The 20,960-nt window shown below is 44.6% G+C and overlaps 1 long non-coding RNA gene across 2 annotated transcripts in view; it reads left to right on the top strand.

Annotated features, from left to right (window-relative positions):
• LOC122793559 overlaps positions 1-20,960 on the top strand; it is a 347,865-nt gene that overhangs the window by 231,521 nt on the left and 95,384 nt on the right. The window lies entirely within an intron of this gene.

The raw sequence follows: 20,960 nt of genomic DNA on the forward strand, positions 1-20,960 counted from the left end.
ACCTCATATCATGCGTTATGGCCCCAAAACCTGGACCAAAACACAAAAGGAGGGGGAGTATCCATATGCAGCACAGACACCCATACGTCCAGGTAACTGACATTGCATGAAGCATCGAAGACCACCCATGTGCACCTAACTGTAGTCAAAACTGCTGTACAGTCTGTAGCATGCTACAGACCACACTCTCACACACACAGGAACCCCACACAGATGTTCTGAAGACACTGGACAGTATGAATGTCCCACCAAATACCAAACAAGGTACTCACAAATTACCACATAGGTGGTAAACCATTATGTATGCAAGGAGTAATCAGGGACCTAGGGACACAAGTGGACAGTAACCTGTTATGTGACACTCACATTGCCAATGTGGCTAGGAAGACTGTCTATATTGGACACCGTATCATGAAAGGATTCACATCTATGTCAACAGAGGTCATTGTGCCCCTGTACTGTTCTCTTATCAGACCCATAATCTAGTACAATGCCTCATTTGGGATGTACCTTACCTGACACCTGCAGCAGTTAGAAAGACCTCAAAGGTACCTCACCAAGAGGATAAAGGGTCTCAAATATATGTCATATGCTGCTTGGCTGTAGACACCCCAGCTGAATGCAGTCACATACTGCCTACACAGAGGCATTGTATGTCTGTTGTACAAGGCCATGTCCAACACAGGAGTAATGGACATGCTCCACCCCAGAAAAACCAAAGCCATTGGAGCTGTGAGAGTGACAGATGTCAACCCCAACACATAATGAAATAGGATGTGCTGGAGGGACAGATACATAACCCAGAGGCTCCCCACACTCTGGAACAGGATCCCACTCCATGTTAGGCAGAGCCCCTCACTGACACTCCTCAACAGGAATATTGCCAAGTGGATGGATGATCGTAGATGTACACTGGGGGTCTTCACTGTGTCACGTCCAGACAGAGGCACAGTAAAGTAAATCATAAATGGCCATAATATTCACATAGCAAGGGGCAGCAAAAGACACACACACCCTGGCTAGGCTTACAAATGCCATAGGGTGGATAGCCTAGTATGAACCTATGAACCTATGAAGATACAAATTGTACAGGACACTAAGGATAATCTCAAGGCTTACTCAACTGATGGTAGGAACCGTGTTGGGAATTCACAGATATGCTCTGAATCACACAAATATTACAAACAACATACCAAACACACACACATATTGCCAACATACAACCTGCAGTGCAACCCCCCCCACCCCCCAGAATGCAAAATATCTATCCCAGCAGACTGCTGGCCCCCTGACATTGTAGATGCTGAGGTAACAGCCAGCATCTACAAAGCAAAACACACAGCAGCAATGGTATGAGATGGTGTCCTGGGCTGAGTCCAACATGGACTCCAAGAAGAATGGAATGCCAAATCACACTACTGCTCAATGTCAGCCTTACCACAGGATATGTACCCAAAGAGCAGTGTACAACAACAGTGGTCCTTCTCAACAAAGGTGTTGCCTGAATGGATACTGCAAACTACCACCCCAGAATCCTGACAAGCTTGGTCTGCACAGCTATGGGAAGGATCAGCATGTACCGCAGACATAAAGATATCGGGGACCTACTGATACCGGACCCTACCCAGTGTGGCTGTCTTAAGTGCAGATCCTGCCCCTAAACATGTTTGACCCATTTGAAACAGTCATTAAGGTCATTGATGAGGGCAATGTGGTCCACACAGCGTAGCTGGACCTTGCAAATGCTTCCATACAATACCCTACGTGTGCAGTATAGATATGTTCACCAGCTTAAATATAAACCCCTATGTCAGTAGAGGGGTTGCAAACCAGACCAAGGACAGAACTGACATGGTCAGACATGCTGCAGCCATGTCAGACTACAAACCAGATATAAGTGGCATCCCACAAGGCTTGGTCCTGGGACCTCCCTCGTTTCGTATATATGTCCCATAGGTACAGGCCAACATGGAAGGACTGTGACTGAACATGTATGCAGAGGACTACAAACTGCCCACCATATCTGATCCCAGCTGGCACAAGCATCCGACAAAAGGGCCACATAGAAACAGACAACTGGTGCCATAGCCATGTCAGCAAGCTAATTGCAAAAAAGTGTATAGTCAGTCCCCGTGGATATACAGTAAGTGCCCACCAATTACCACATAGGTGTTAACCCATTACGTACCTAACATGTAATGAGAGACCTGGGGACACAAGGTGATAGATATCCTGCATTGGACAAACATGTGTCTGTAGTGTTCACAGAAACATACCATATACCCACCTAATCATGAAGGTTGTCAGATCTAGATAAGGGGAGGTCATTGTGGCTCAGCAGTCATCCTTCATCAGCGTTACAATTGACTACAATAGCCCCTGTGGAATGTACCGCAGCAGACACCTCCATCAACTGTAAAGTCCCCAACAGTACCTCACCAGGAGTAGCAAAGAGCTTGAACAGATGCCATGTGTTGCCTGATTAAACAAACTGCAGCTCCACACACTGCCATACTGCCCACCCAGAGGCAAGCTGTGCCTGATGTATAAAGCCATGTCCAAGGTGGAATCAATGAACGTGCTGCACCTTGTACAATCTGAATGGCAGTGAGCTATGCACATGAGAGACCTGAACCCCAGCACTGACATACATAGGACAAGCTGTACTGAATGAACCATAACACAGAAGCCACCCCCACACCTGAGTAAACTCCCAGTACAGGTTAGCCAGAGAGTCACCCATCGACTCTCCTCAAGAGGAATCTTGATGAGTGGATGGGAGATAGTAGGTTTACCCTGGGTATCACTGTTATGTCACAGGTAGACGGAGGCACAGTATACTAACCGTGACATATGTCATGGCAAACTCCAGTTACAATGTGTGTCGAAGGACAAACACACTCTCTGACTAGCATTAGAAATGGCCTAGGGCACATCGCTAGTGTTTGCCAATGTCCACCTATGTTGTGGAATACACTACCAATGTTGGACAAGCCTGGTTTAAGTAGTCCATATCTGAACATAATGCATCATGGTCATATGTGCCCAACTGGCCCCTAAACAGTCTGTTGTGCTCACTATGAAGATTTAAAGCAGTGATAGGACTAAAGCCCAGGATACTGTCCACCACAGTGAAAGTACTGAACCAGTACACTATATGGTACTACAGTGTTAGGTCAGTATGAAAGGATGTTGACAACTGTATGCAAAGTAACCCATGCAAACCCTCCAGGCACAGTATAATCCCTGTTGTGTTCAGACATGAAGCAGTTGGCCAGTAAGTACACAACATGACACCCAACACACAACCATAAATGTGAGATATTGTTGAAGTTCACACTCATCCAAATATGTGGTGGACTGCAGAGTTCAACATATGGAAAGCTCACACTGGGCATGCTCGCACACTTTGATAAATGAGACATATGTCAGACAACATGCCATGGAAAGGCTGAAATGGGCATGCTCACACACTTAGGCCATATCTCCATTTAGCAGTTGGCCACACATATCTGCTATTTGTACGTGTCATTCCAGGAACCAACCACATCACAGCAATCTGCCCAGTGCACACAGTTAAATGACTACAGAGACATAAGTGATATAGTGGGTCCCCCTCATATTCAAACATCTTCCACAGATACACAAGTTGTTCATAGAAACAGGGAATGCTATGGCAATAAAGACCTGCAAACATTCTATCAGCAACAAATATTGTGCATCTGACAAGTAAACATATGGGTGTAGAGGTCAATACTAGGCTGTTTGCCCTAGGGAATGAAAGCTTAGCTAGAGTGTGCTTGGCGTCTGCATCCCCAGTACAGTAGGCTACTGTGCCACTGTAAAGTAGGTCACATAAGGCATCATGTGAGGCTAGTGTGCTGTGCCTCTGTCAAGCAGGGACACAGTGGAGATCCCAGGGTTTGAATGTGCTAAGCCACATCCATGTTGTCGGTGTGTGCTGGAAGAGGGTTGCTGAGGACCTCTAACAGTAAGTGGGTGTCAATAACAGACTGGGGGGGCCCTATCTGCATAGTCTGGACAACTTCACTGTCAATACTGTGTCATGATGATTATGTGGGATTGAAGCGTCGTGCCGGTACTGTTCAGAGATGTCCTCCCTCTGTAGGCTACAGCTCTGCAATGTATTAGCTCACTCTGTCTGTTGGACAGCTCATATATGGCTGGTGTACACCTGACAGGTGTCCTGTTGTGGAGCAGTCATGGGTATATGTGGGACAGCATGATCAATGCAAACCTTACACATGCTCATAGAATGCAATTGTCAAGGATTATGCAGAGTGGCCAGTATAGTCCCCCAGCATGGGTCCTTTGAAGTCTTCCACCCCAGTCTTCACAAGTGTAGAGTCTGCTTGTGATAAATACAGTTTGTTTGCAGTGACAACCTTGCCTGGGGTGGGGATGGGATATGGATGTCCAGGGAAGGTGGGTATGGTCAGATATCAACAATGGTGGTCTACCTCTGGTGTGGAACAGTGAGTACCCATGTTGCAGATGGACAGGTGCAATATGTATTCCTCCATGTGGCTGTGGTGAGTGGTTCTGCCATAGCACATGGACCCACAAATTGTAGTGGCTGTAGGGTAATGTTGTAGAGGCCTGAGTAGTTCCCACACACAATATGCCTGTACCTGACGTTAACAACTGGAATGGTGTATGTGAACACCTGCATATCCGCACTGTTCCCAGGGAAGCAAAGTGTGTGTCCTGGATGTGGGAGGGGTGTTCTGGACTGGTTGTGTTGTGTGTTACAGGTCCTGTGGTCATGAAGCATGGTATAGAACATAACCTGCCAGTGTGATGTGCATATCTGACCCTGAAGTAGGTGGCTGCAAATGCATATATATGCTATCCCCCACCTGACAGGTAGTACTAGATGTACATACCTCTGTAGAAATAAAGATGTCAGCACCCTATAAATACTGCAGGTGCAGAACAGATGCCCAATAATTCAGATAGCACGCTCTGCTAATGCGTCTCCCTCAAGTGTCATAATATAGTTAGGTAGGAGTTTGAACCATGCAAATGCTCAGTGTGTGTGGGTGAGTGGGGTTGTTGTGTGTGCAAGTCTGTGTGAGGGAATTGTCCCTTTTGGCAACTGGGAAAACACTACAGGATGCACATTCCCCTTTCTAAACACTGATGATGTCAGCACCCTATAAGTACAGCAGGAGAAGGGAAACCTCCCAGTAATGCGAATAGCGCGCTCTGCTAATGCTTCTGTCTCAAGTGTCATAACATAATTAGGTAGGGGTTTGAATCCTACACATGCCCAGTGTGTGTGGAGGGGGGTTAGTGTGTGTGCAAGTCTGTATGAAAGAAATGTCCATTTTGGCAACTAGGAGAACACACTACAGGATGCACATTCCCCTTTCTAAACACTGATGATGTCAGCACCCTATAAGTACAGCAGGAGAAGGGAAACCTCCCAGTAATATGAATAGCGTGCTCTGCTGAAGCGTCTTTCTCAAGTGTTATAACATAGTTAAGTAGGGGTTTGAATCCTGTGAATGGCAAGTGTTTGGATGAGAGGAGTGTGTGTGCTGGCAAGTCTGTATGAAAGATATGTGCTTTTTGGCAATTAGGAGAACACACTACATGATGAACATTACCCTTTCCAAACACTGATGGTGTCAGCACCCTATAAGTACAGCTGGAGAAAAGAAACCTCCCAGTAATCCGAATAGCGCACTCTGCTAATGTGTCTCTCTCAAGTGTCATAACATAATTAGATAGGGGTTTGAATCTGGCAAGTGTGTGTGTTTGGATGTGGGGAGTTTGTGTGTGTGTAATTCTTATGAAAGACATGTGCTTTTTGGCAATCAGGAGAACACACTACATGATGCACATTACCCTTTCCAAACACTGATGATGTCAGCACCCTATAAGTACAGCCAGAGAAGAGGAACCTCCTAGTAATCCGAATAGTGAGCTTCGCTAATGCGTCTCTCTCACGTATCATAACATAGTCAGGTAGGGGTATGAATCCTGCAAATAGCAAGCATGTGTGTGTGTGGGGGGATAATAGTGTGTGTACTTGTAAGTGTGAAAGAACAGTTCCTTTTGGCAACTACTACAATACACCAGATGCTGCATATTCCCCCAGTAAACACAGGTTGATGTCACCACACTATCAGTACAGCCAAACAGGGCTAATTGCCCAGTAATGCCAATAGTGCGCTCTGCTACAGGGTCTATTACCACTGTCAGAGCACAGATAGGTATGTTTTGGAAACCCACAACTGCCACGTGTGGTTGTGTCACACAAAATGACCATGTGTGGGTTGTTATTCATAACAATGCATGACATTGCTTAAACCAGCAATGGCAATGCACACATGATGTATGTGTGTGACACATACACATATATACCTGTGACCTTCAGTAGTTACCATGTCTGACACGTGCCTCAAGTGGATAAATGGTATTTGCAATGCATAACATTATGACTGTGTCTTACTGTGCAGGGGCCGCATGCGGTATGCGTATATACAGTGTGAGTTGTATATGGTATCATCCTAACAGCGGGGGATACACATCTGGTCTGGGCCATATAGTCTACATGTAGTCGATGAACAGGTGCTGCATGTTCCCACCTGTTGTGGGAGTGGTAACATGTTGTTCCACTGCAATTCAGTGACTACATGCTGGGAACCTTTCAGCTAGTGTGTTGTAGCTACAGTAATGCTCACACACAATGTTCGGCTGGATGCAGTCCAGCCATATAAAGACATATCTAGAGACTGTCATATTTCCAGTGTTGTTAGGGAGGACAGGTCGGTTTCCTGTGTATGGGAGGGTTGTGTGTGCCAGGCTATGAACCAGAAGGCAGTCCAACACACTGTTAGCTGCTCATGGATAGGCCCTGATGCTTTGTGCTGTGCCAACAACCTGGAGGTGTGTGTATCTGTGGTGCCTTGAGATACCACCCCCCTGTACATGTGTGTTACATGTGTAGGGGACGACAGGCATGGTATGAGGTATAACCTGGCAGTGATGGGTTGCACCTGTGAGCCGTGAATCAGGAATCTGTTACTGCACAGATATTGCAGTTTACCCTGCTGAGGACAGTGTCTAGTGCATGCATCTTGCGGTGTACACTGCTGGTGTTGTGTAGCATTACTGTTAGTGTCCTATCCCATGTGATACCCGCGGAGGTGGCTATGTAATCTGTGTCCTGCAGCAAAAGGCACTATGTGTGTATCAAGGGGCTTCGCCAGTATACAATGGCCCATGGGTGTCACGTGCAAGCTGCCCCTCGCAAATCATTGTGGCTTCCCTAGCATGTAAGCACACGCTGACAGCCATTGGATACCCTATGAATGACATCGAAGATTGAGCAGAATGTTGACATAGAACACCCTTCCTACATATTGTGGTAGCATACCTGGTGAGGCTATGATGGCAACCAAGGTCAGGCTCATACTGGCCCGTGCCACATGCTGAGAGAGCCCTTCTATGTTCCCTATCATGTAGTCCAGGGAGGTACATCTCAGGTCATCCATAGTGGCATGGACAATGACTGAGTCATATGTGTCCATGCCTCTGACTGACCTGTATGCATGTGTTTTGTGGTGGACCATAGTGCCCCACGGGCATATCACTCTGACCTTCACCATGTACAGCCTGTTGAGCGGGACCCCACTGCAGCGGCCAAGAGAGGTACCTGACACATCTGTAGCAGGTGTGTTGTGTAGCCCTACAGGCTGTGAGTGTGTGGCACACGGGATGTGTGTGCCATGTGTGGCATGTGCTCTGTTCTGACTTAACGTATGCCTGTGTGCCAGCTGCAGAGGTGTGTGATGCTCAGGCAGGATGCTATTCTGAGGCTCCAAGTATGCCCCAGTGTGTTCAGATTGCTGTCAGTGTGGGTCTATGTCAGACTGGTATTGTAGTCACTGTAGTATGTCATGCCACCTGACAGGGTATGGCAGTACTGGGTTCAGAGTGCTCAGTCTCCAGATTGGCTATGTGGTTGCATCTCACACATGTGTTGTACGTTCCTGGCCAGGGGAGAGGGTTGACTGCATACATGTGGCAGCTGTGACATTGCCACATGACTCACATAAACCACAACTGGACCATAGAGGTGATTCACAGGTTACCTTTGCACATGCTACCATAGTAGTGTGATTGCCATGGTGATTACCAACACATAGGGCCAATGGGGAACAACATACTGAAGGTGAGTATGTGTGGGTGTACTGCTACTGATTTCATAGCGCTGGCATATATGACTGCACACGTGGGTAAATGCCAGGTAAGTCATATGCAATGTGTCACAGGCAACGTACATGCGAACAGGACAGACAGTGACATTCTGTCAGGTTGAAAATTGACATACGTATAGTACGCTATGCAGATGTCACTAGGAATCCACAGAAGCTCTGTAAATCTGCATTGCAGGTGGAATCAGTGTTCCAGAGAACCTCAAGCAAACATGCATGCAAACAAAGCTACAGTAAGCAGGGCTGAAAGTAGTCCATTGTACAACAAAGAAGTGGTAACACTTCCAGTAGGTAACAGTGCAAATATGCAGGCACTATCAACATGTACCCAGGCATGCACAGCTCAGATGTCCATGGTAGAACTGATATTATTTAATATTTAATTTAATTTACATTAAATTGGTACTGCACACATATCACTATGCGCGAACATCCACATTGCATAGTCGTTGTGGGCAACATGCCACCATTAGTGTACATGTCCATCATTGCGTATTACTACATGCATTAGCTTCCCCCCTGTGCTACCTATGTATGTGGCTATCTGTTGACATCCTTACCACCGGTATGCAATAATGTGCAGCTGTTACCCTATGGTGCTTACTATGGGTGTAGATAACAATTCAGGACAGTCATACAGTTACTGCATCAGGCATGCTGGGATATACACACAATCATATCAGCACACTGTACTGTTACCAACATGATACTAGTAATACACTTCTATGTAGTCACCCTGTGCATCAGCAACATGTTAACCTGTTCCTGCACTGATGTTGGAGATTGCAGGAGGTGGCACAGTTTCATCATATGCACAGGGTGTGAACTAGGTATGCCTGAGTCTGCCACTGATACCACCAATTGACATGTATGTGTATGTGTGTTGGTGAGGGACAGCAGTACAGGGTGGGGCACTGTTGGTGCAGTGTGTGCATGTATGTGGTAGCCCTAGGTGTTAACATTTTGCATGTGTGTATGCATGCACACAGTTTCACCTCATGGCTGCCATATACTGGAGTTTGTGGACAGCCACAGACTGCACCTGGCAGGTCATACAGATCAGTGTCTATGGCCACGGACATGGTACCTGTACCTGGCAGGGGTGCTACGGACCGTATCCGGTACTAAGCCAGACTGGATACTGTCATCAGAAGTGGGAGTTTGTTGACTGGACACAGGTCCCTGTTGGGACTGTCCAGAGCCACGTGCACGTGGTCTCCTGGGGCGGTCTGATGACAGCACAGACCCAGTATTGCTGGGGCTGCTGCTGGCACTATGGGGGCATCCGCGGGCCTGTTGTCATCCGCGCCAACTGCCAGCTGCTGCTGTTACTGGCATACAGCCAGTTCGATGCCACAACCGTCCACCATTGCCCTGGCTCATGGACATGTGGTTGTGGAACTGCTGTAATATGTCCCCACAATGTCTGTCTATGACATCGGTGAAATTACGGATAGCATCCGCGATGTGACACATACTGTCAGTCATGGATGTGCAACATGCTCTCAGCTCCCTCAGACCCTGTCTGGTGTACCTTTCCATACGTGACTGTGCCTGCATGACAGCCCGAAACATAGCTGAGGTTGACAGACCTCTTTGGGCATGTCTGCCAGAGGCAGTACGCCCATGGATGCTCCCACAAGAACCCATGGGCAACTGTCTGTGTGGTACCATCTCAGGACCCTGCCCATGGCTGCTGTGTGGGGAAGCATGTGCCACAGATACCACATTACCCTGGTCAATGCTCACTGTATCCTGTCCATCACCTAGGGACATTGGTGACATAGGATGTACTGGCAGGATGACTGTGCACAATGATGGGGTTGACAGCTGTGTACTGTCAATTGGCTGACCAATGACGGACCCTGACACACCTTCCTGTGCCATTACACAGATATCATCATTATCAGTACCTGTGGCACCAGATTCAGGTTCCCTGCTGCAGGACACCAGAGCAGCACCAGAACCTGTGGGAGGAAGACAGGAAACACAGTTTACAATGTCTACACAATGTTACCAGTGATGCACACATGCACACATGCACATGTGGACACATGCACACATGCACACGCGGACACATGCACACATGCACACGTGGACACGTACTCATGTGCACACGTGGACACAGGCACACATGCACACCTGCACACATGCATATGTGGACACAGGCACACATGCACACATGCACACATGCACATGTGCACACGTGGACACACGCACACATGCACACATGCACACCCCGCAGTATACACACAGAGCACTACTGAGTTACACTATTATTACTAGCACTGTCAGGACTATTATAGGTATTGTTAAAACACACTTACCAGCATGGATGGGCTGCATTGCTGTAACACCGGAGGGACCTGCAGAAATGAGGGGATTAATGTCAGTGGGCACAACTGTGCCATTGATACTGCGTATGATACAGTTCAGTAGTACACCAGTTGCCTTTCACATGTCAGCTGCTGATATTGGCAATATCATACCTGCATAATTACATAATATGTTGACAGCTACATACCAAGGACACACCTTACACATGCATAAACTAACAGTGTACAGAACAGTCAAGTGTACATATGGCATATTACCTGCATGCTCCATGTCATGTTGCTGTGTGGATCCAGCCTCCATCATAATGCAGGGGTGTTGCTGTTGATGTTCCTGGGCTGGAGCCACAACACTTAGGAGTAGTACCTCCAGTCTGGTGAGGGGGGGATGTGTGGCCACCCCACCTCCTGTGGCAACCTGTTGCCTGTGGATATCCGACGTACGCTGATGGACATTTCTGATTAAATCACTGCAGTGATGTCGTACCTGCTCATATGTCCTATTATGCGTGCCAATGTCATTTACCCTATGGACAAGGCCTTGCCAGAGTGCAGCCCTCTCCTGCTGATTCTGGCTGGTGCAGGAAAACAGTATGTCATAATTCCGCACCAGGCTCTGGTGTATCTCTTCATCTTCTGCAGCAGAGTAGGAAGGATTTCGCTGACGCGCCATGTCCCTGAAAGAGAACACAAACAGGATATCAGCAAACTATGTCAGCAAAATATGGCACACATACTATACATGATACTCAACTGTAGTGATATACTACTACTCCCATATGTAGCATGTGTGTGTCTCTTGGTGGATACACATGTACATGGCCAGATATCAGTGCTCAGCCAACACCTGTGCAACAATACCTGCCACATTCCATACAACATAGTACCAAGCCCCATCGGTCAGCACACTGAGACAGGTCCAATGCACCACCTCACTCTAGGGGTTCATAACAAGGTACTGTATGTGGAACGTCATCCACTAGTGTGATCTGGACACAAAATAATTGGCCTGGATATACATATCCCACCACCACCACCAGCACAGTAGACAACTTTGATATATATGTGAATAGACAGATTTTCACTTGTTAGGACCGAGATGGTATCCATGCAGCCCACTGGGCCAGTGGAAGCCACAACCCACAATGCTGACCCCTTTGCAAATGCTTCCCACGGACATCCCAAAGAATGCATGGAACATGCACACACAATTCTAACCCAGACCCTATGCACAAAGGTTAAGCATCCTGTCTGGTGGACCCCAGCCAAAGACAAATTGTATAACAATAGAAGGAGGCTACTGCAGGACAGAGCAGATTCACATAAAGGGAAGGCATCTGTGGTCGGCACTAGTAATAAGTGAAGTTCTCTCATAACAACATCCAAGGCCAACTCTGAGAGGGAAATGGCCAAGGACACTATAGATAACCACAAGGCCTTCTTCAGTTTTGTTAGACACATGGACCAAAAGTCTCAGATATGCTCTGAGTTAGTACACACCTACATGATATTCACTGAACCCACAGATATTGGCAACATTCTGGCAGACAGGTTCAGTGCAAATATCCCGCCTCCCTCTCCCCCAAACATAGAAATACTTATCACAGCTGAATGTAACCTCCCTATCATCTCAGATGTCCAGGTGAGGGCCACCCTCAGCAAAGCAGAACACACAACATCAATGTGACCTGATGGTATCCCTGGATGTGTGCTACATGAACTCAAGAGGAGATACAACCGCATATAAAACTGATATTTAATCTTAGCCTTACGACGGGATATGTACCTGAACACTGGCATACAGCAACAGTGGTCCCACTCCACAAAGGAGGCACCTCTACTGACCCTGGGAACTACTGCCCCATAAGCTTAACCAGCCTGGTCTGCAAAGCTATGGAAAGATTCATTATGGGGCTCATATACAGCGATATTGGGTACCTATAGACACTTGATCCCACCCAGTTTGCCTTTGTGAAGGGCTGATCCTGCCTTTTGAACCTGGTTGACCTTTTCAAAACAGTCACTACAGCCATTGATGAGGGCAAAGCAGTCCATACAACCTACCTGGACTTGCCTAAGGCCTTCAACACAGTACTCCACTCAGGCATCATAGACAAGCTCATCAGCTTAAACGTTAATACATATGTCACATGATGGGTTGTAAACTGGTTGAACAACAGAATCCATAAAGTCAAAATTGCGAGAGCCATGTCAGACTCAAAGCCAGTCACATGTAGTATCCCACAGGGCTCTGTCCTAGGACCCCTCTTGTTTGGCATTTACTTCTCAGATATGAAAGCAAACATGGGCAGGTTGTGGATGACGAAGTTCGCAGATGACTGCGAAGTAAGCGCCATAGTCGTTACACCAGCTGACACACACATCCTACAGACAGGCCTCACTGAAACGGACAACTGGTGCCAGAATCATGGACTAACACTGAATGACATGTAATGTATAGTCATCCCCTTTGGGTAAAACTACGTGCACACAACTTATCACATAGACATACAAATAGATACAGACCAATAACACATATGGAGGATTCACAGTATGTAGACTATTAACTTGTTACTTTATACTACCTGTGTTTTTCGCAGCTGGCTGCATTACCGTTAGTATAGCTTCCTGCTGCTGCTAGCCCAGCTTGATACTGACACTGATGACAGCTTCAACTTAGTTTGTCTTATCTGTGGTTTTTGTTTGTGTTTTTATTTTCTTTTTTTCTTTCTTTTTTTCTCTCTCTCTCTGCCTCCAGATGGTGCAATGAAAGTATTGCATGTGTGGAGTGGGAGTACAGGATGCTTTTGTAGGTATCTGCATATGTCCATGTGATGGCCTCTGCACCAATTGTAAGCCAGCATTTGCTAATTGCATGCAGCCAGTTGTGTACTGATTGCAGTTCTCACTGTGATTTCAGGACAGTGCTATAAAAGGGTATGTGAGATAGGCGTTGCCCTTTCAGATTGTAAGGGCGGGGACCATGCTGGTATGCTGTGGACACTGTTCTGTGAGTGTAAAGGTTAGTATCTCTCTCATAATTCAGGCTGTGTTGTAGATTCACATTTCTCCATTCATCTCTCCTGTTTCCTGTACTAAGTGTGTATGTACACTGACACCTACAACTATATATATATATATATATATATATATATATATATATATATATATATATATATATATATATATATATATATATATATATATATATATATATATATATATTTATATATGTATAATAACTGACATTATTACCTACTAGCTACCAACTAGCATGGCTGTTTCTGTTCACACACTACTATTATAGAAATCCACTAGATTTGACAGTAAATATACATGACATGCTTTGTGTACTACACATCCTATATTCCCTTTACATTCATTCCTACTATTACATGATATATTTATTGTAGCACAATGTTCTTATATAACAGTCATGGCTTAGTGGTAAGTCATGCAGACTACTGTTTCCTGGGTTCGGGACTGACAGTGGGATTTTATTTTGCTTTTGAACTGGCTACAGGACCTGTCAATCAGAGTGACTAAGGCACTTTTAAGCAGTTGTAACCGGGTTAGTGCTGGTTTGCGCGGAGCTCCCGCATGCACACTGGCATTCAGCTCCGCGCACACCCGCTTACAACCGCTTAACAGTGCTTACTCTGGCACACACCTGCGCTATTTTCTTTGAAAGAAATGAAAATGGGGAGGCAGAAAAGTGGTGAAAAAGGGGTCACAAAGAGGGTAAGACAGTAGGGAAACAAGCTTGGGTTTTGCAGGAGGGATGTAGGTAAGGCCCATAGCTGCCCATTTCTTCATCAGCAACAGCTGTGCATATGTTTGTAATTTGGTGTGACATTTGAAAACTTCCACCCCTGAGAGAGGTGTCAGGACAACAATAATACTTGTTGTACAGCCAATTGTAACTGATAGTTTCCATGTCCAGCAGACATGTGTGCAGAATGGGCAGCTATGTATGGGGCGTAATTTTTTTTTGTGGGTACAGAGTGCCTTTTTTTTTTTTTTTTTTTCCAGGTGAGAGTGGTATGTCAGGTAAAGGAAGTCGGTATAGCTGGGGAGGTAGGTTGGGTAGGTCAACAGACAAGACAAACAAGATGCATACAGGGGCGGTGTATGACACTTGTGGGGGGGTTTACAAAATTGACGGGGACGGATGTTTGGATATCCAGAGCCTATGAGCCCACAGATGGCAACAGTGGAACTGATATCCCCACCCATGGGCAGTTGCCACTGTTCCTTCTCTGCCCAGGATGGGGCTGTGCTGGGGGCTGTGTAGGCCGGGCAACAGGCATGCCCGTACGTTGTGCCACCTGTGCCTCAAGCTGGCGTAGGGGCCCAAGAACAGATTCCTGGATCTCCCTACGCACCACAGTCCGGACGCTATGGAGGGTGAGTGGTGGTTCTCCTCTGGCCAAACTTGCAGAGAGGGGACGAGCCCCATCCCCTGCAGTGCTTCCACCCGCAGGTGGCACAGGGCCACCGGAGGAGGTTCCAGACTGGGCACTACTGCCAGGTGCACTCGCCAGCTGAGGTGGGAGAGGTGGGTCTGCTGGAACCCGCCTTCCCTGTCGTCCTATGTTTTGCATTATGTCATGACAGTTTGGGTTAGTAACATACAATACCATTCGCAATTAGTTGTAACAGCATGCATTAGTATTCCCATTAACCAAACACCCATATATTCACACCATTGAACAGCGAGCATAACACATGCATAATTTGAACAGCAATACACAGTCCAACAGCATGCAGGGTTGATTGATGGCAACAGGCCATCAGGTTTGGATGTATGAACAGGGCAGATGCATCAACGTACATGCAAATATGTATGACCCAACAGGACAAATGTCCAGGGGTGTTAATTGTGATTGCACATACCAATTTCACATGGAATGGATTATATGTGGTTATAGGGTAGGGTGAAGAAAATATAATTAACACCTTCAAATACCAATACATATGCTGTACATTTCTAATAGCTGCAGATATATACACACTACTGTTCTACCTACAGTTTCTTATGTGATAACTACTTCAAGTTGGTGATAGGACTGTTACTGCTACATCAATATACATTTTATTGTTATTCATACACGTTCATATCTGGCTTTGTTCAGCTACATCATCCTGCTACATTTGCTTTATATAGCTATAGACAACTGTGGATGTTTGGTATTTCAGACAATCATACTATCTGCATATTGCAGACTGAGAGCAACATATCCAGATTTTGGGATACACATTCCAGCTGCAGCAACATTTTGAACACATTTTGCAGTTTGGTTCTGCTTGTCACATTCACTTCATTCTGTACTGACTGCAGTATACTTTATTCAGGGGTTATTACTACTTTATTGGTGGATTCATAACTCTTTCTCACACTCTCTCACTTGTTTTAATTTTACAATTCAGGATGGTACTTACGTCTAGGCTTTATTGACATGTTTTACCTGTAGTTATTACAATCCTTTCCAACAGTCTCACTTCTGTCATGTTTCAGTATTTCAACAGGGATATATTTCACACATGTGATTTGCTCATCTTCTGCAGCTGTACTTTTCAGCCTGCTGCAGGTTGTGTACTATTATATTACAGGTGGGGCATCTTTATTTCAGACTTTATTTCAGACATTTTCATTTTTCTGTTTGGATTACAGACTGCAACACACTTTTGTAATCAAGCAATACTTGCAAACACTCTTACACTGTTACTTGCACATTGTATTACTTAGTGACTACACTGCACTCTTTTGCTAACTGTCATACTTTTATATTTCTTTACAGTTACAGGGAGAGGATTACTCACCTGCCTGGTGGCGCAACCGCACCAGCCTATCGCCATAGGCTCTGCGGTTCGCAGAACGGACACCTGCAGCTGTAATATAAATAAAGTAATATTGGAATACACATCTCCATAATATCAGCTAGGTTAATTTCTTACATACATAATTAAATGTAACTTACTCAGTAGTGGGGAGTTGGGCATTTGCCTGGCCTCCTGGATCCAAAGGTTCAGTTGGTCCTGCTTATGTCTCTTCAGGTCCGCATGGTGGTGACGGACCTGCTCACCAGTCCTTGGAATCCCTGTGGCACTGGTGAGATCATGAGCCAACCGGTCCCATGCCTCAGCCCTATATGCTCCCCACAGGACCTGGCCCTGCATGAGTTGGGCCTCATGATTGTGGACAAGGAGCCAGACCATATATCTGGACTCCTCAACGCCCCACTTCTGTGCATGGAAGCAACTATCCTCACCTACTCCTGACATTCTGGCTGCAAGTTAGTTCTACAATTGGTTATGCTGTGTATTCCCGCCTATGGGGCTTATATATGCCGTTTTTCCCGCATTTATCTGTGATTGGCCATTTTGGAATTGTATCAGCTTCACAAAACCTGCTTTGTCATGCTCCTCTTTCTATTCATTCCTATATATTTGCTATTACTGCATTTCTAAGTGCCGCTGTCATGGCTTAGTGGTTTAGTACCTTGACTATGGTGCATGGTATCCTGGGTTTGAACCTAGCCACTGCTTTTTATATTTTATGACTGTCGGGGGGGTGTGTCTGTATAAAGGCAGTTTTGTTACAGCTTGCTCAACGTTGCCCGTCGGTTCGCTTGTTGGCACGTACGCAGCTCTGCGCAAACGGGTTATGCTGGTTTACACCTCATTTGGCTGTCAGCACGCATATTATGCTCAGCTCAGCTAGGGGCACACAGTTTCAGCGTGTTAAACCACAGCTCACCTACAGGCACTCATTTTGCACCTGTTGAACCATTGCTCACCTACGGGCACTCATTTTGCACCTGTTAAACCACTGCTCACCTACAGGCAGATGCACTCAACTTGTTGAACTATAGCTCAGCTATGGGCACATCTGGCATTTGTTATTATTTTGTTATCTCACATTTCTTCACAATAACTGGCCTATTTCATTACATTTTACATAAAATATAATTTTATATGTGTACATATGTGTCAGGGACTTGTTTCGTGCTTATTTCACTAAAAATAAAAATTGATGTTGTGGGGGTCGAAGCATGACTGCCTGCTCTTCAGCCAACATCTCTACCACTACGCTATTGCTTTTTGGTTTATTTTGCATAGTTAGTTCTTATATGCTTTTCCACTTACTGCTAACTGTGACTGAGCTACGGGCACGCCCGCGCAAACAAGCGCACTCACGGGCAAACATCTTTACAGTTTAAAAAAATATATAGAACATGTTCATTTATATGATTTTATGTTCATAGTCTGTGGGGGCATGTGTTGTGTTGTGTTTATTCACATTTCCATGTACTCTGTCGTGGGGGTTTACTTTGGGCACTTTTACACTTCTGGGGGCGTGTCTGCTTGCAGGGCTCAGCCTACGGACACGCCCCCTACTGTCTTCCACGGACCGTGTTAGCCTTAGGTGTGATTCAGCATGCCCTCATGCATATGCATGACATGCTGACGTCACACCATTTAACTGCAGCCTCTGTGTAAGCCTTGTATCTCTTACACGGAGGCTTTGTGAATCCTGCCTGTTGTGTAAGCATGCATTTTCTGATGGATATGAAGTCTAAAACTCAGTTGACTGTCGTTGCTTTAAAAACTTTAGTCTTTAATGATTTGCCAAAAAAACACACATTTTATGAGGAACAGAGTAAAAATAAGAGGTAAAAATCTGGCCATTCTGCAAAAATCTAGACAGCTGAGACATATGATCCTATCAGACTGGGCGCTAAAGGAGCAGTGAGACAGTTGTGTCAGGTTGCACTTTTTATTTAAGCTGCAAAGCATAGATTGTAGTAGTTCAAACATTTTTTATATTCAGTGAGACTATTCTGACATATAATTTCATATGGTCTTCTGTTGTGGACCCCTACCAGAAAGCAGCTGTAAATATTAAACAAAAAATCCCCAAAGCAACGAGAATGCAAGTTCCAAGTAAATAGCAACAGAATCCAACAATATCCCCAACAGAAGGCAAATGCAGGTATAATATACCCAATAGAAGGCAATAAATATTACATTATCTGTGCACATTTGCAATGAATTCTAGCAGCATAAGATTTTATCCATGCCAATACAGAACAATCCTGTAGTCAAAAAATACCATCATGTAAAAATGCTTTCCTAGTTTTCCTGTTGCAAACTAAATAAGAAAAGAAAGTAGTTATTCAAATAAACACAGAAAACAATGTGCTGCAAAACTGAACATATTTTACTTATAATAAAATATATAGTTACATGAAAATGTAAACAGCAGTGTTAACATTTCTACAAAACCAGACTGAGGTCTGTAACATTTAATACTTCTGTATGTTTTCTTTACAACTACATTTGAAGGAGAGCTGGAGAGAGTTGTGATTAAAAAGGATGACAAAACCTGCATAAATACTGGTAAAATGCCGAAGTACAAATTAACTGAAAAAATGTATTTTGATTTTCTTAAGACATAATTTATGACAGAAAAAGTTAAACCTTCCACTGTAAATAAAAAAAAAATGTTTACAGCATATAAAATATGATACAGAGATTAATGTGCCCGTATTTTTTTCATTTTTTTGAAGTATTACATCAACTCACACCACATAATTTGCACACACTGGTGCTAAATTAGTTCCACATTGATCAGACATTTTCATTCTTAATGATAAAGACGATGATCATGGTCATGATGATAATAATAATAATAATAATAATAATAATAATAATAATAATATCCTTCCTTTAGCTGACTAGTCAGTGCTGGAATCTGCCCTTTCTAATTATGTTCCCTGCAGACTTCTGGAAATGCATTCAAGGAAAATATGTGTCAGGCTGTTGATGACACAGAGTTATGTCTGAGGGTGGGCACTGATCTGGGAACAGAAAACATCAAAGCACTCTAGTGATAGTAAAGGGCCTGTCGAGCATCGGAAAGCTGAGATTAAATGCCAAGATGTTCAAAGTAACATTCTTAGGAATCAAGAACCCAGGCAATGAGTAGTGAATGAAACTAAATGTTCTGGCTTTTACTGGTACTGTAACAGAATAAAGATGTTTGAAATTCCTAATCAGGTCAAAAATCCAGCAGCAACTACATCCATGGCAGGCATTTAACATGCAGTAACCCAGAGGAAGGGTTCTTGATAGCAGAATGGTGGATAATGATCCGTGTGCTGTATAGGTTGCTAAATCTTTCTTATTGGGGAGTTATTTGAAGCACAAAGTATATACTGAAGTTATATATCATAGTAGGAATCAGGTTACCTGCATGACAGAGCCATTAAGGTAGTTTGTACAGAATTATAGAGAAACCATAGACTTCTATTTATTTCTTAAGTAGAGGAAGGGGGCACAACACTCTATAGTTATAACTGAAAGACTGAAGACAGTATACAGCATAGGCCATTTTGTCAAAAATAGAGCCCCAGTGTAAAACTGATAATGGCAGAATTAGGAATAATGTATTTTTTAAGGTGAGTAGAAATTCCACAGACAGTTCTGGCTGAGGAAGTGGGATAGGAACTATATATTGGAGCAGGCAGGCACCAAGAACTAATTAAAGTGATTGCGAACCGCAGTAGAAAATGGCACTGGAATATACTATGTATTTGATATGGTTTTGCACTATTAATGGCAGAAAGGATGCAACTTCATTTGTTCAGATAATTCTCTGTTTTCTCCTGGCTCCAGATTTGTGTGTGTTTTTGTTGCTGTATATCAAATACCAGTAACTAGATGTGTTCAGTCTATCACAGTAAAAAATAAAAGAAATAAATTTAAAAGAATCGCCACCAGGGAAAGCTGTGGCCATTCTTACTTCTGTGCTTATTTCACAATTCAGTTGTTTTTTTTTTCTGAATCCTTTACATGCCAGGAGAGAGTAAACTTACAGACCACTAATTTATAGAATATTTAAGCTATTTTTATTGCATAATCAGATATATTAAAGCATCCAGAAACTGACTGCATATAAACAATGTGATGACTGAAACCTTAGTGTTTATATGGGAGCTTTACTGTGTTTCACTGATTGGTGCTCAAAACGATGAACCTAAAAAATCATCAGCAGCATCCTAGCCAGACTCAGACAAGAAAAAGAAGGTGAGTGCTGCAATTTCCTCACTTCTTTCAATGTATGTACGTGTGTGTGTGTGTGTGTGTGTGTGTGTGTGTGTGTGTGTGTGTGTGTGTGTGTGTGTGTGTGCGCGTGCGTGTGTGTGTGTACATACATGTGCATGTGCATCAGCCTGCCCACGAGTGTGTGTACACACATGTGCATGTTTGTGTGTGTGTGTGTGTGTGTGTGTGTGTGTGTGTGTGTGTGCGTGCATGTGTGTGTCTGTACATACATGTGCATGTGCATGAGCCTGCCCTCGAGTGTGTGTGT

Source organism: Protopterus annectens, chromosome 2.part0 (genome assembly GCF_019279795.1).
Source record: "Protopterus annectens isolate FY-2018-M chromosome 2.part0, PAN1.0, whole genome shotgun sequence".
Classification (NCBI taxonomy): domain Eukaryota; kingdom Metazoa; phylum Chordata; order Ceratodontiformes; family Protopteridae; genus Protopterus; species Protopterus annectens.